This window comes from Vicia villosa, linkage group LG2 (genome assembly GCF_029867415.1).
Source record: "Vicia villosa cultivar HV-30 ecotype Madison, WI linkage group LG2, Vvil1.0, whole genome shotgun sequence".
Lineage (NCBI taxonomy): Eukaryota > Viridiplantae > Streptophyta > Magnoliopsida > Fabales > Fabaceae > Vicia > Vicia villosa.
Window position 1 is genome coordinate 53,945,454 of NC_081181.1, and position 14,955 is coordinate 53,960,408.

A 14,955-nucleotide genomic window follows, 5' to 3' on the forward strand; every position below is an offset into this window, starting at 1 on the left:
AAACTCTAAGTTTCAAAATTAGGGTTTTCTCCTAAAAAGTCAACTAAACTTTGACCGGCCATAACTCTCTCCTCGTTCATCCGAAAAATTCCAACCAAAGCTCATTTTGAAGGAAATTCAATTACATTTCAAATGAAATTGGTCCCATGTTCATTGGATTTACCATTTGGGAAATATGAGCCAAGACATTACAGGTCATTTTCAAAGTCAACAAAAAGCAGTTTTTTGTCAAAGCCCATAACATCAAGATAACTTCTCCAAATGCAAAAAAGCTTCCAAAGTAGCTTGTAGAGGACATCTTAAGGTTTCTAAAAAGTACAAGAACTCCTTCATATGATCAAAATTGAGGGAGTTATGTCTTGTTGAAGTTGGTCATTTTTTGGGAAAATGCATGAAACCAACATTGATCAAATTTGTTTTTTTTCCAAAAGGGCCCAAGCATTTGTGATCCAAACATGTTCCTAAGGATGTTTAATGTAACGCCCGTAAATGTGTTTTTCTGATTAATTGTGATGTTTGCTACATTTTCCTAAATTTTACCGTTTTTGAGTCGAGTCAGTCGGTGAATATTAATTATGCTAATATTTTACCTAATACTTTCCATGTGTGTAATTATTATGTTTTGGTGTTAATTGGTTAGAATTAATGTTTAGTAACATTTGGGCCAAAATTGGAATTTATGAGAGTTGAGTGGGTGAAAATGAGAAGTAGAGAAATAGAAAGAGTTATAGAGAGAAAAAGAGATATTTTGGAAAGAAAGAAAGAAAACTTGTGAAGAGAAGAGAAAGAAGAGAAAAACAAAGAGAAGAAGAGAGTTGTAGAAATCCAAACCAAGCTAGAGCCAAGAATCTAACCAAGGTAAGGGGGTGAATCTAGTTTATCTTGATTGTATGATTCTTATAGTTTTGTTTGTTTTGTTCTTGTTCTTGCTCTTTTCTAAGTTTGACCAACAATGGTGGATTGGGTGTTTTGTGAGTTTTGAAGTTATAAACTTGATTTTGTGGTGTGTATGTGTAGTATGATGATAGATATCCCCATTGATCACGTTTGTTTTTCATTTCTCCATGTTTTCTTGCTCATGAAGGAATTATTAGGTTATTGACATTTAGTGAGTGAACCATGGATCATTGATTGTTAGAGTGAATATATGGCATGTATGGATTGTGTAGGATGTGTAGGGAAGCTTATTTGAGGTTTTGAGATGATTGGGTGGGATTTTGCAGGTCTGTTGCAGAACTGATTTTTCTAGGTTTACGCAGGTCCGCTGAGCGGCCTAGGGTCCGCTGAGCGGAGGTTCTTTTGCAGGAAAATCTCTGTGGAGGTCCGCTGAGCGGAGTTTCTGCAATTTTGTCTGATAATTTTCTGTCTGGGTCCGCTGAGCGGAGCTCAAGCGGACTGTGCGAAATATAGATTTTCCAAACTTCGTTTCGTTATATCTTTTGAACCGTAGGTCGTTTCTACGCGCCGTTTGAAGTATTATGGGAACCCTTGAGTATGCTTTATGATGAAGAGGAGTGTGTTGGTGGTTGAATGATTTTTCATAAATGTATTTTGTGAAATGATATTTGCTAATCAAGTATGTTTTGACGGTATATGCGTGCTGTGTGAATATGAACGCCTGAGTGGCAATTTTGGTGATGTATCCGTGTGGATTAATATAACCGGTGCGATGTGGATATGTGACCGAGTTATATTGTTGTTGTTGTTGTTATGTAATCGAGTCATTTGTATGCACAGCATGACATTTCATTACGTTAATGGCGGAATGCTATTAACAGGTGGCCTGCGGGCATTGGTTACCAGTAGGAGCTTAATGCTCGGTAACGGTATATTAACCTGAGTGGCAAGAGGTCATCAGTGGGAGCTATATGCTCGGTGACGACAGCCTGCGGGCTTCCTGAGTGGAATAAAGTCCCAGCATAATGCTCGGCAAGGTGTATTTGTCATAATGACAAGGAGGAGTTTACTCCGGATTTGGTACCACATGCATATGCATAGTCGAGTCTCATTCATCATCGTCTGTCTTTATAATTTATGTTATCATTCGTGTGTCGCATTACTTATATATTGATTGTGGTCGACTTAGTGGATTACTTGTTTTATGATTCTTGATGATACTTGTTGGCATTACTATATTTATCATGCTTTTCATTATGAATTATATTCTCACCCTTCTGCCTTAATGTTACCTGCTCGTGGGTAATGTGCAGGTGATCCGCAAGTGTAGGTGATCTCTTTGTAGTCGTCCGTTTTGGTATCGTCCGCTCGTGATACGTAACACCTAGGGGGGGATCGAACACTTATTTTGTAGATAATGCTTATAGGATCCTTTTGATGTATATTTGATCCTTTGGATGTATTCATATTATGTATTTTGGATACCTTCTCATACGGTGTATTTTGGAGGAATGTTGTGGATGTTTTGTTTACTGATGCATATATATAAGTATGAATACATTCAGGTGTTTATGAGAATCCTTCCTCTTTGATTATTTGTGTTACTCATCTTTTACGAGTATGTTATGTTTGGTTATGTGGTTACTTAAGTGTAACGCCCTAATTGTTTTATGAATTTAATTTTTATACTCTGATATTTGTACCTATATGCCTGGGTAGAATTGGGGTGTTACATTTAAGGCTGTCCACGACCAATCTTAGGCCCATGACATTTTTATTTCTTTTTTGATTTAATTTTACTTCATTTAAAGTTAAATTAAAAAAGAAATTGTCCAAGATAATTATCCAATGCTTTGTCTATAGTATGAGTTGCCAAGGTTGATTCAAATGATGGAGCAGAGAGGTACAGAAGACCTATGGCAAGAGGGGTGAAGAAAATTGAAGCCATGGCCAAGATTTTCAAAGCTTTTATTCATAAAAAATTCAAAGTTTCAAAACACTCAAGTATAGGCTTGGTTGCTTAATTTCTCAGCACTCAAATCCTTGCCTATAAATACATGAGCTTGCCAACATCAAAGACACGAATTCAGAGCCAAAGCCATAGTTCTTCACACTTCAAAATTTCCATGAAAACTTGAGATTCAAATTTTGAGTTAGAGCTAAATTCCAAGTGTCCTAAACATTCAAACACGTTCCCTGACCTCCACTGAACATAACCAAATCAATTTCCAGCCTCAAAGCCTCACGAATCAGTACCCAGAAGCTACGGTTTGTCAAGAACTAAACCGAGTTCTAACACATATTTACATGCATATTTAATTGAATTTAACCTTGTATTTGTGTTTATGATGAAGCATAGATGCTTTCTGGGTGGTTTAATTAGAGTTTGAATGCAAAAAGAAGCATATACCATTCTAGGGTTTGAAAGCTCCAAGGATGGGGTTTTACGTTTGAGCCAAAATTAGACATGAACAAGAACATATTCGAGCTCAGGATGACCTACTTGTTTGATCTGGGCTATCAGATTGTTTGTTCACCTTGTTCCTTGCAGGTTTGGAGATCAGGGATGATTAGCTACGGAATAGCTAGGAGAAATCCGTAGCAAAACCGTAGCTAATATTTACAGGTTTGGCCGGAGGTAGGAGATGAAGACGTGGCGTCTTCTCATTCGCCCGTTTGAAAAAACGCGCGTGTTAGCCCCAACCAGATCCCGTGTGCGCTTTCCATCATCTTTCCACGCACCCTCAACATCTGAGCCACATGATCGATCTGAAAACACATCAAACGCTTCAAAACACGCAACCACACCCTGCTCTTTCATAGATCAACCACACAGGATCACAAATTAAATATTTTCTATTTTATTTGATTTTCTTTGTAAAATTAATTTAAAATAGTTTTAAAAATAAAAAAAATTATGCAAAAAATATTATTAGGTTGATAAAATATTGTATTAATTTTTGACACAAAAATATTTTATTTTTCTTAATAATTAAAATATTTGTTAAATTAATCAATATATATTCATATATTTCCCTTTTAATTATTTCTAACCTATCAAAAATCAGAAAAAAATATTTTCTTTTTATTAAATTAAGTTTATATATTATGAACTAATTTTGTACATAATTAGGATATTTTTCTCTTTAAGTTTAATTTATGTGTATAATTATTTGTATAATTATATGTTAATTAACTTAATAATCTCAAAAAACAATTTCAAAAATCACAAAAAAATTAATTTTATTTTAAAATTAATTAACAAACAATTTGAACATTTTTTAGACTTAATTTTTTAGGTTTAAATTTTACTTCTAATTCTTGACCTTTTAATTAAATTAATTATGCCTTAATTTTAATTAAATCAACCAATCCAAAAAACTCCAAAAATATTTTCCCTTTATCTTATTGCAATTTAAAATTCATAGATAAGTGTATAGGTTGTCAAATTCATGTAAATAGCGTAGTTTACATTTCTCACACAATCGATGTAATAGCGTAGATTTACTTTCCGCATTTTACATTCCCGCACTTTAAATTCCTGTACATATAAAATTGCGTGTATGTCGAGAATAATAACTGAAGCGCTAGATCACTAATCTCAAAGATAACATATCTGAAAACAAAACACAATCACACTTGCACCTCTTAGGGTAATCCCTCTGTTACTCTTTTCAAAATCAATCTTACTGTTTCAAATATAAATTTCTGTCTATATCCAGTCAAGGAAAAATTTTCTAAAAGAATAGAAAAGAACCTTATAAACTTAGGGTATACCTCCTAATTGCTTGCTCAAAAAAAAAAAACAACAAAAGCTTCTACACATCACTGTTTTTTCCAAAACAAACTTTCAAAGGACTACACTTCGTATATATCCAAACAAGGATCATTACGAAGTTAAAAATCTTTTTTCAAACCATCAAAACATCTTTCGAAAGATAAACACTTTGTATACATCCGCACAAGGATCATTACAAAGTTAATTCTTTACAAAATATTTAAAACCACATACAAGCATTTCAAGCAAAACAAACGATTCAAACAAGTGAGCTAAACAATTAAGAGCCCATGGATAACCATGGATACAAAGGGTGCTAACACCTTCCCTTTGTATAACCTACCCCCGAACCTAAAATCTCTTTAAGGTCTTTTTCTGTTTCTTTTATAAACCTTTCCTTAATTGGATAAAATAAAAGTCGGTGGCGACTCTCTGATTTTCATAACTCAAAAAATAAAAGAAGAGTCAGTTCACATCCCACAAAAAAACCGAGGCGACACCATCTTTGGGTCTCTTATGCACCCCATGCGCGTTGCCAAAAATGCTCCCCTGCTTCCGTAGATGTATCTCCGGAAGCACCTTTTTTTTGCCTAAGTTCATTTGTTCCGTAGGTGCATGTCGCTTCCGATTTCATCCAAGTACAAACGTAAAAGTGGCGAATAAAATAGAGTCGTCATCCATGTCTATTTATCCCAAGAGAGGGAAAAGAAACACAGAATAAACCTAGGGTAAGGATAAGCACAGTCAAAGCGAACCAGAGAAACAGGTAAGGGAGTCGGTTACGCGAGGGGAATGTTCTAGCACCCCTCACGTCCATCGTACTCGATGGGATCCATGCTTGTTGTCTAATCTATGAGTGTGTAAAAATCCTACGCCTAAAACTGAACTAGGATGCATGCAAAATATAGGGAAAATAAAGAATTGTACTCGCACGGGCCCTACCCCGCTGCCTACGTATCCTTTTTGAGGAATCTGAGTTACCGTAGCTCGGCTCAAATGTTTTTGTCTGTTTTGTGTTTTTTAGTTGAACAGTTACATTCGCATCCTATTCCTATGGCAGCTCGACCTTTGGAGACTTATGCGCGGGAGGTAGGAAGGAAATAACGTGCTCTTAAGCGCCTCAGAGGCAAAAGTAAAAGAAAGAGTTTGGTTTATGTTTTAAAGATGCATGAAAAGATAGCCTAAAGCAAAGGTGAATAAAATTTCTACCTAAGTTAGCATGCAAAGAGGGAAGCTACGCTAAGACTAGCAATAATCCTACGGGAGGAAGCAAGCAATAATACCAGACAAACGAGCTCGACTCGTAAAACACACACCTATGAGGTGCAAGCCAAGTAGTAAGAAAGGGGGGTCCCGCCATAGACAAGCAACCAAGCATCAGACCAAACAGCAGTAAGGAGATCAGGCCATAGACAAGAGGAACGAATCCCTGTCAGCAACAAAGCCGTCATACTGTGGGAAATAAATTTTTTTTAACCGTGGTATCATGTTACTAGGGCAAGAAAAGACCGGGGGGAAAGAATGGTGCGTGCGTACACCAAGCGCGAGCTATACAAAACATGGGGGTCCGATTACAAGACCCTTCCACTTGCCTTATTCGGGTCTTAGACTCCAATTAAATCTAGGGCACATGTTCAGAGTGTCTACTTGCAAAAAGTAAGTATAAGAACTACACGGACGAGAAACCGGTGGGGGTTGGCTACTAACCCTCTCCACTTGTCTTTTGATGAGGACTTAAGAATGGTTTCCATAAAAGGACCTAAAACCATCATCCCGCTATGCAAGCTCAAAAAGAATAAACAATCACAAACAGAGTCTCTTTCAAGGGCTTGGCCAGATGAATGTCTACCCTACTTCTCATGTTATTGATGATGCGCAAAAGCGGTAAAATGTGGGAATAGGTAAAAAGGAATAGGAGACAATACCAAACGGATATAATTCCGTGAACAACAGAAACTAAAGCGAAAGAAACCCAGAGGTCCAAATGAGCTAGCATCAACAACGAAAAGTGTCAGAACGCGCTTCGAGGCATCAAAGCAAAGCAATAGTATGGCCGATCACGAAAATAAATCAAAACCGTACGAGCATCCTGCAAGCGAACATAATGTACAAAAAAATACAATGCGTATATACACCTCGCATGAGGGAAAAGAAGATGTGCAAGTGGTATCCCGCAAGTAAAGCGCAATACCAAGGCGTCGACGTACGAAAAATGCGGTATCCCACAAATAAAGTGGAATACCGAGAAAGTGAGCGGCATCGAAGTATCTCTATGGAATCCTTTCACAAACTCAACAAACATGTTAGAAATAACAAAAGAGCAACTAAAAGTTGCGATACAAGCTCATTGCACGAAAGTTGGAAAATGTCACAAAACGGTAAAAGTAACTATGACAAATTACCAAAGTAAGCACAAACAGTATATGAATCAAGGAAACTCAAGTGAACTAGTACACTATTGCTAATTAAACATGAATACAAGTCAAAAGAAAGTCAAAGCAAGACGATACATGTCAATCGGAACCGAAATCAACGAAAAACGATAAAAACGAGTAAAAAATTAGTTGCTCGGAATTAAATGAAACTCGCATGGTTACCTAAAAACGTGCCAAGGAACTAAAAAATGCAATTGGTTTTTATTAAATTGGCCCGAAAGTGGGACTTTCAAAACGGGGCAGTAGCGAAATCAGAGATAAAAGTCGGCCGGAACTGAAAATAAAATTCATAAAAATCTTCGGAAGCATCGACCTACTCAAGAAACACTATTCACATTCGCGAAAACTTAAAGTGGTTAATGAATTATGACATTTTTATAAAACCCGACACAATTACGTCTTTTATGGAGTTTTGGAAGAAATTCAACAAGCACGTGCGTCACTCAACAATTAGGCTCATGTATCACACAACTTCAAAGCATTTGAATTAATAAGCAACAAACACCAATAATACGGCAAAAGCAACAAGTATTTTTCTATGACCTTCAAGAATTAGCATACAAAAATAACTATATTACAAACCGCAATTATGCGACTTACGAATGTTAAAAATGAAACCAGAACAAAGATACGCTACTTAGAAATCATCAGAAAAAATTAGGAAGCAAAGCGAACAAGAAAACATGCAAATGGTTCCAAGGAAAACTATTCGGTTCGGCTAAATTTCGCTCAAAAACGGTAATTTTCGCACACAGTACAGCAGCAGTAAAATTGGAGCAAAATTTATCCGAATCGAAAATGTATTCACGTGGAGAGATTCGGATGGTATAAGAAACTCGATTTTCACTAAACTTAATAAAAAAACTCCATTCGGTTTGAAAGTTATAGCAAAACAAGTTTTATGTCACTTTGTGGAAATAGAACAAATGTTATGATTTTTAGTTCATGGCAATGCAAGCAAGCACACAATTTAGAACATAGAACATAGTTCCGGGCAGAAACATTGCATCACGAGAGAATTAACCAAACTCCTTAACCAAAATTACAATTATGTCAAGGCATTTTCATCACTAACATCTTTGAAGAATTAACACAAACACCTAGAGTGCAACAATTATGTGATACCTCAATGTTTCAAATCAAACCAAAATTCAAACAAGCATTATCACAAACATATGATCTACATTAATATTTTCAAGAATTCACATCGCAATTATCAACAATTCACATAATCAAGTAAGAGATGTTACCGATTGAATGAAGAGAAAGCTTGATCGGAAAATAAATCCGAAAGAAAGAAGTCAAAAATTGCAAATCGGAGAAGTCAGAGAGAGAGGGAGAGAGAGAGACTTGAGAGACATGAAGATCTTGAGTTTTGAGTGAAACTTGTTGAAGAAGATTGTTGAAGTTGTTATATGTTCTTGAGTTTTGTGATGAACTTGGTGAAGATTGAAGAACAATTGAGAGAATTGGATGAATGATGATTTTGATCTTTGAGAGAATTGAGAGAGATATTTTTGAGTGTTTTTGGTGATTGGTGAATTATGAGAGAGTTATGAGACAAATGGAAATATATACTATGGACCAAAGTGAGTGGGTTGGACTAATCGGCCTCAAAATAGTCCAAACAAATAGTGTAGAATTTTATTCGATCAAACCTCGACACGTTCGAGTCAAATTCACAGGGGCTCTGTGTGAAATTTAGGACCAGGCCGAGAAGCAAAAACGTAGCTGACATTGATAACAACCTTGTGCCAAAAAAAGCCCAATCGGATAAAAAACGAAGGAGATATGAATTTTTGAATATTCAGCAGTCGACATAAAAACAAACAGCACTGTGTTAGGTGTCTGTGCCAATCTCTGACACGTCTTCGCGCAAAAATTGGTATTGATCGGGGCAGAATCCAGACTCGTACTTCAAAGCAAAGTTGTAGATCTCTGAGTCAATGACGTCGTGTAAAAAAATGAGCTCAATTGGATAAGAAACGACCAAGTATTGAATTTTCTCGTGAAACGACTATTAAATTCGAATTTCCCTTTCCGGTTCAGCCACTTTGTTTTGCGAAATAAACTAAAAATTAAGGTCTTCAGAGAACCGTTCGGACTTGAAGTCTAAAGATATATTGTAGCAAACAAAATTTGTGAAAGAATGCCACCGGAATGGGCTCAATCGGATAAAAATTGAGGAAGTTATACAATTTTGAATCTTGTTGCGCCGTGCCCGAAAACGCATTTAGACAGAAAAATCACTATGCTTTTGCAATATTCTGGAATTTTTGGTGCATAATTGGCCTTAGATCCCAACATACGAAATGTCGGGGACATCGAGATGGAACTCCAGTTAAAAATTTAACATAATCGGGTAAACGGTGTGAGAGTTATGAATTTTTTAGCGTCTAGAAGACAACGGATCTTCAGGGATCTTCCTCAAAGAATCAATTGTCAACCCCAACACATGAAATATAGTGGACCTCGAGACGGAAATTTTGGCATATGGCTCACTTCAAACGAATTTAGCGGACAAAAGTTACGAATTTTCAAATATCCGAGAGATAGTGGAACAGCAACACCAAAATTTCAGAAACAATTAATTCCCGCCACTTTCCTTGATGAATTGGCCTCTAGGCTGAACACGAAAGATATAGACAATGCCGAAATAGTCCCAATTACGCGAGAACCAAGCCCATATGAATTTTGCATTTGCACCGTGAAAACAAACTTTCGCACGGAATTGTCTGAAAACAATGGAACTCTTTAATATTTTTCTTGCTTTTCGAACGACGAAATAAACGGCTTCCATAACTTATAACACAAATGAAGGGGGTAAACTTTGAGGTGCAACAACGCATCTACGAAATTCTTCCAGTTATGCATCTACAGAATAATTTGATGTTATATTCGCGCTAGACTCTTCTCCTCCCTCATTCTTCTCATTTCAACTGCTACTCTCTCAAACTCTCTTAACTTCTAAAATCAAAGTTCCACCAAACTTTGTTGTTTTCTCACGAGTTCGTCAGGGACCATCAACATCAATGATCAACAGACTCCGTCTCCGTCAAAACTCAATTTAATTGGTAAGCTTTCAATTTTTCGAGTTATTTTTGAGTATTTCCCGTAATAGAGTTGGAATTCAATTTTTAGGTGTAGAAATGAATGGATAGTTTGGAAACATAGGTTAGAGACAATGTAGATATTTTTTGATGTGTAAAACAGACGATCAAGCCAAAAAAATGGGTTTTTCAATGGTTGGAACAGTGGCAGACGCTATTGTTGCGTATTTGAAGTTTTAGAGCGTTTCGTAGGCGCATCTACGAAACGAATGAAACATTAGGTATTGTAGACTTATTAGGAGATATTGCAGACTTGTCAGTCTCAGTTGGACCACACACAAGATGTTCTTCCTTGCTGTCGTGAGATACTTGAGATGGCCCAGGCAGGCATTGCCGATGGTTTCTTTCCTGAGGGGTCTGATCACAGGCATATACTGGATGATATCATTAGGGTGGTAGATGAGCCATTTTTCTACTGTAGACATCATGCCAAGACAGATGGGGCACTTGACGGTAGAGACAGAGTATCCGGTAGACGAGGCGGTGGACGCAGAGGCGGGGCCAGAGGCTGATAAGAGGAGGAGGATGTTGCCCTACACACAGTAGTGATCGTGCTGATTATTTTGATGACTGCATTTTTATTAGATTGATGTACTTTATTTTGATTATGTATACGATACTATTTGGATGATTTATACGATGTATTCTTTTTGTGTACTATATTTCAGTTAAAATTACACTACTTTGATGTACTATATTTTGATGTACTATTTTTTTATAAAAATGGAGTTTTTGAGTGAAATGCTGTTGATTTAAAATATAACAGAATGTTCGTAGGTACATCTACGGAACACTCTGTTTTTAAGACTTTCCGTAGATATATCTGCGAAATATTTCCTAAACCGAATTAATTTAATTTTTTCCAATGTTCACCATGTTTTTTATGCTTCCGTAGATGCACCTTCGGAAAAAATCAATTTTTATTAGAAAAATATACTTTCTGATGTGTATATACGGAATCAGGAGATATAGTTAGAATTAGGTGATTAAGAATATCAAGGGTGAATTAAGATATTGCCATATATTAAAAATGTAGTAGAGACTATTACATGAGTAACATATATAATTGATCTCTTTCTAGAATTCCCTAAAAAAACTATAAAAACAATATAATTTATATAAATTATGAAAAAAAATAGAAAAGAAAAAGCGATTCCAAAAGTTTGAAATCTCTTTATATACATAATACAATATAAATAGAGATTTAGTTGTGGACTAGTTTTATTTTATTATTCAATTATAACATTCTATAATATTATATTTTAAGAGTTTAATGGATATGCACGGACAATGTACTAGTTTTACACTGTTATCCAATAAAATACAAGCAATTTGTCATGTCATTAAAAAAAATTAAAATAAAAAGTTGAAGTAATTAAATACATAATTATGATTGGTTGACAATCAGTGCATAACTCATTTTCTCTATTTTTAAATTAAAAATGTGGTTTATTTTTCTTTTTCCTAGTTCTGCTATGGTTTGGTCTTTCTTCTCCTACTGAGAAGTCTTGTTCTTGTCCTGGTTTTTGGTCCGATCTATTGGTTTTCTACTTGAATAGAATATCCTAACATTAATAATCTGTCTCTACCAGAGGATGACGAGGAGGGAGGTTTTTGTTTTGATGTGGAGGAAGAGGGTGAAGATGCTTGTGACTTACGGTTATGTCTGGTAGGGAGATTTCTGTGCGAAAAACCGATTCATGTTATGTATATGAAAAAGAGAGTGGCAGATATGTGGCGTCCAGTTAAAGGAGTGACAATCAAGAAAGCTTCTGAAGGATTATTTTTGTTTCAGTTCTCACACAGGTTAGATATGGAAGCAGCGATAAAAGGAGGGCCATGGACTTTCGGGAGTCACTTACTTATCATCGAGAGAGTTCATATTGGTGTACAGCTGGAGAATATCCCCCTGTTTCATGTCGAATTTTGGGTTCAGGTTAATAATCTCCCGCGGGCCTAATGCTGGAAAAAGTGGGTAAAACTATTGCAAACTTCATTGGTACATTTGTGGAGTATGATAAGAATAACAATTCAAGTTTCTAGGGACAGTACATGCGGCTGAGAATTAAGGTTGATGTGCGACAGCCATTAAAGAAGAATACTAGAGTGAAGAATAAAGGCGGTGAATGGTGCACAGTTGGTTTCAAGTATGAAAATTTGGGTCTTTTTTGCTTCGTTAGTGGTATTTTGGGTCATTCTGAACAGAGATGTGAAGTCCGTTTCGATATGGAGGAGGATACCGGATTTAGGGGATAGTCGAATGAACTCAGGGTGGAAAATAGGAGGTTTGTTAATGTCTCTAATTCTAAATGGCTGAAGGAAGAGGGTGACGGTAGGGATTCCATGAAGCATAATGTGGAAGCACATGGGGCGCGTGCTTCTCACGCTCACGAGGCAGCATGTCAAGATCGTTCTCCACCTGAAGGGGCCCCACATGATTTGGCCATTATTACGGATACTGTGCCTGGTCTCCATAACAGTTGCCACACATTAAAACACAATCAAATCATTCCTTCATCACCCATTATTAGCCATAAAGTGCCTGCCAATAGTCAAAATAATCATTATGTCATTACCGAAGGAATATTCAGTGACAAACCAACAACCCAATCATCAGCCTTTAAGGCTTTGTACCCCACTTTCTCTAACCCTACCTTGAACCTGACCACGTGGCCAACAAACCATACCTCACTTCTCTCCCATAACCCAATCGGTCCCCACTTTCTAAAACAACCAATCGAAACCCAGTATACCCCCCCCCCCATGCATGAATCACATAACGTGATTTTTACCCGAGACTAATCTACCATGACACTAAACCGTTCAAGGTAGGGCCATGGACTTTCGGGAGTCACTTACTTATCATCGAGAGAGTTCATATTGGTGTACAGCTGGAGAATATCCCCCTGTTTCATGTCGAATTTTGGGTTCAGGTTCATAATCTCCCGGCGGGCCTAATGCTGGAAAAAGTGGGTAAAACTATTGCAAACTTCATTGGTACATTTGTGGAGTATGATAAGAATAACAATTCAAGTTTCTAGGGACAGTACATGCGGCTGAGAATTAAGGTTGATGTGCGACAGCCATTAAAGAAGAATACTAGAGTGAAGAATAAAGGCGGTGAATGGTGCACAGTTGGTTTCAAGTATGAAAATTTGGGTCTTTTTTGCTTCGTTAGTGGTATTTTGGGTCATTCTGAACAGAGATGTGAAGTCCGTTTTGATATGGAGGAGGATACCGGATTTAGGGGATGGTCGAATGAACTCAGGGTGGAAAATAGGAGGTTTGTTAATGTCTCTAATTCTAAATGGCTGAAGGAAGAGGGTGACGGTAGGGATTCCATGAAGCATAATGTGGAAGCACATGGGGCGCGTGCTTCTCACGCTCACGAGGCAGCATGTCAAGATCGTTCTCCACCTGAAGGGGCCCCACATGATTTGGCCATTATTACGGATACTGTACCTGGTCTCCATAACAGTTGCCACACATTAAAACACAATCAAATCATTCCTTCATCACCCATTATTAGCCATAAAGTGCCTGCCAATAGTCAAAATAATCATTATGTCATTACCGAAGGAATATTCAGTGACAAACCAACAACCCAATCATCAGCCTTTAAGGCTTTGTACCCCACTTTCTCTAACCCTACCTTGAACCTGACCACGTGGCCAACAAACCATACCTCACTTCTCTCCCATAACCCAATCGGTCCCCACTTTCTAAAACAACCAATCGAAACCCAGTATACCCCCCCCCCCATGCATGAATCACATAACGTGATTTTTACCCGAGACTAATCTACCATGACACTAAACCGTTCAAGGTAGGGCCATGGACTTTCGGGAGTCACTTACTTATCATCGAGAGAGTTCATATTGGTGTACAGCTGGAGAATATCCCCCTGTTTCATGTCGAATTTTGGGTTCAGGTTCATAATCTCCCGGCGGGCCTAATGCTGGAAAAAGTGGGTAAAACTATTGCAAACTTCATTGGTACATTTGTGGAGTATGATAAGAATAAAAATTCAAGTTTCTAGGGACAGTACATGCGGCTGAGAATTAAGGTTGATGTGCGACAGCCATTAAAGAAGAATACTAGAGTGAAGAATAAAGGCGGTGAATGGTGCACAGTTGGTTTCAAGTATGAAAATTTGGGTCTTTTTTGCTTCGTTAGTGGTATTTTGGGTCATTCTGAACAGAGATGTGAAGTCCGTTTCGATATGGAGGAGGATACCGGATTTAGGGGATGGTCGAATGAACTCAGGGTGGAAAATAGGAGGTTTGTTAATGTCTCTAATTCTAAATGGCTGAAGGAAGAGGGTGACGGTAGGGATTCCATGAAGCATAATGTGGAAGCACATGGGGCGCGTGCTTCTCACGCTCACGAGGCAGCATGTCAAGATCGTTCTCCACCTGAAGGGGCCCCACATGATTTGGCCATTATTACGGATACTGTGCCTGGTCTCCATAACAGTTGCCACACATTAAAACACAATCAAATCATTCCTTCATCACCCATTATTAGCCATAAAGTGCCTGCCAATAGTCAAAATAATCATTATGTCATTACCGAAGGAATATTCAGTGACAAACCAACAACCCAATCATCAGCCTTTAAGGCTTTGTACCCCACTTTCTCTAACCCTACCTTGAACCTGACCACGTGGCCAACAAACCATACCTCACTTCTCTCCCATAACCCAATCGGTCCCCACTTTCTAAAACAACCAATC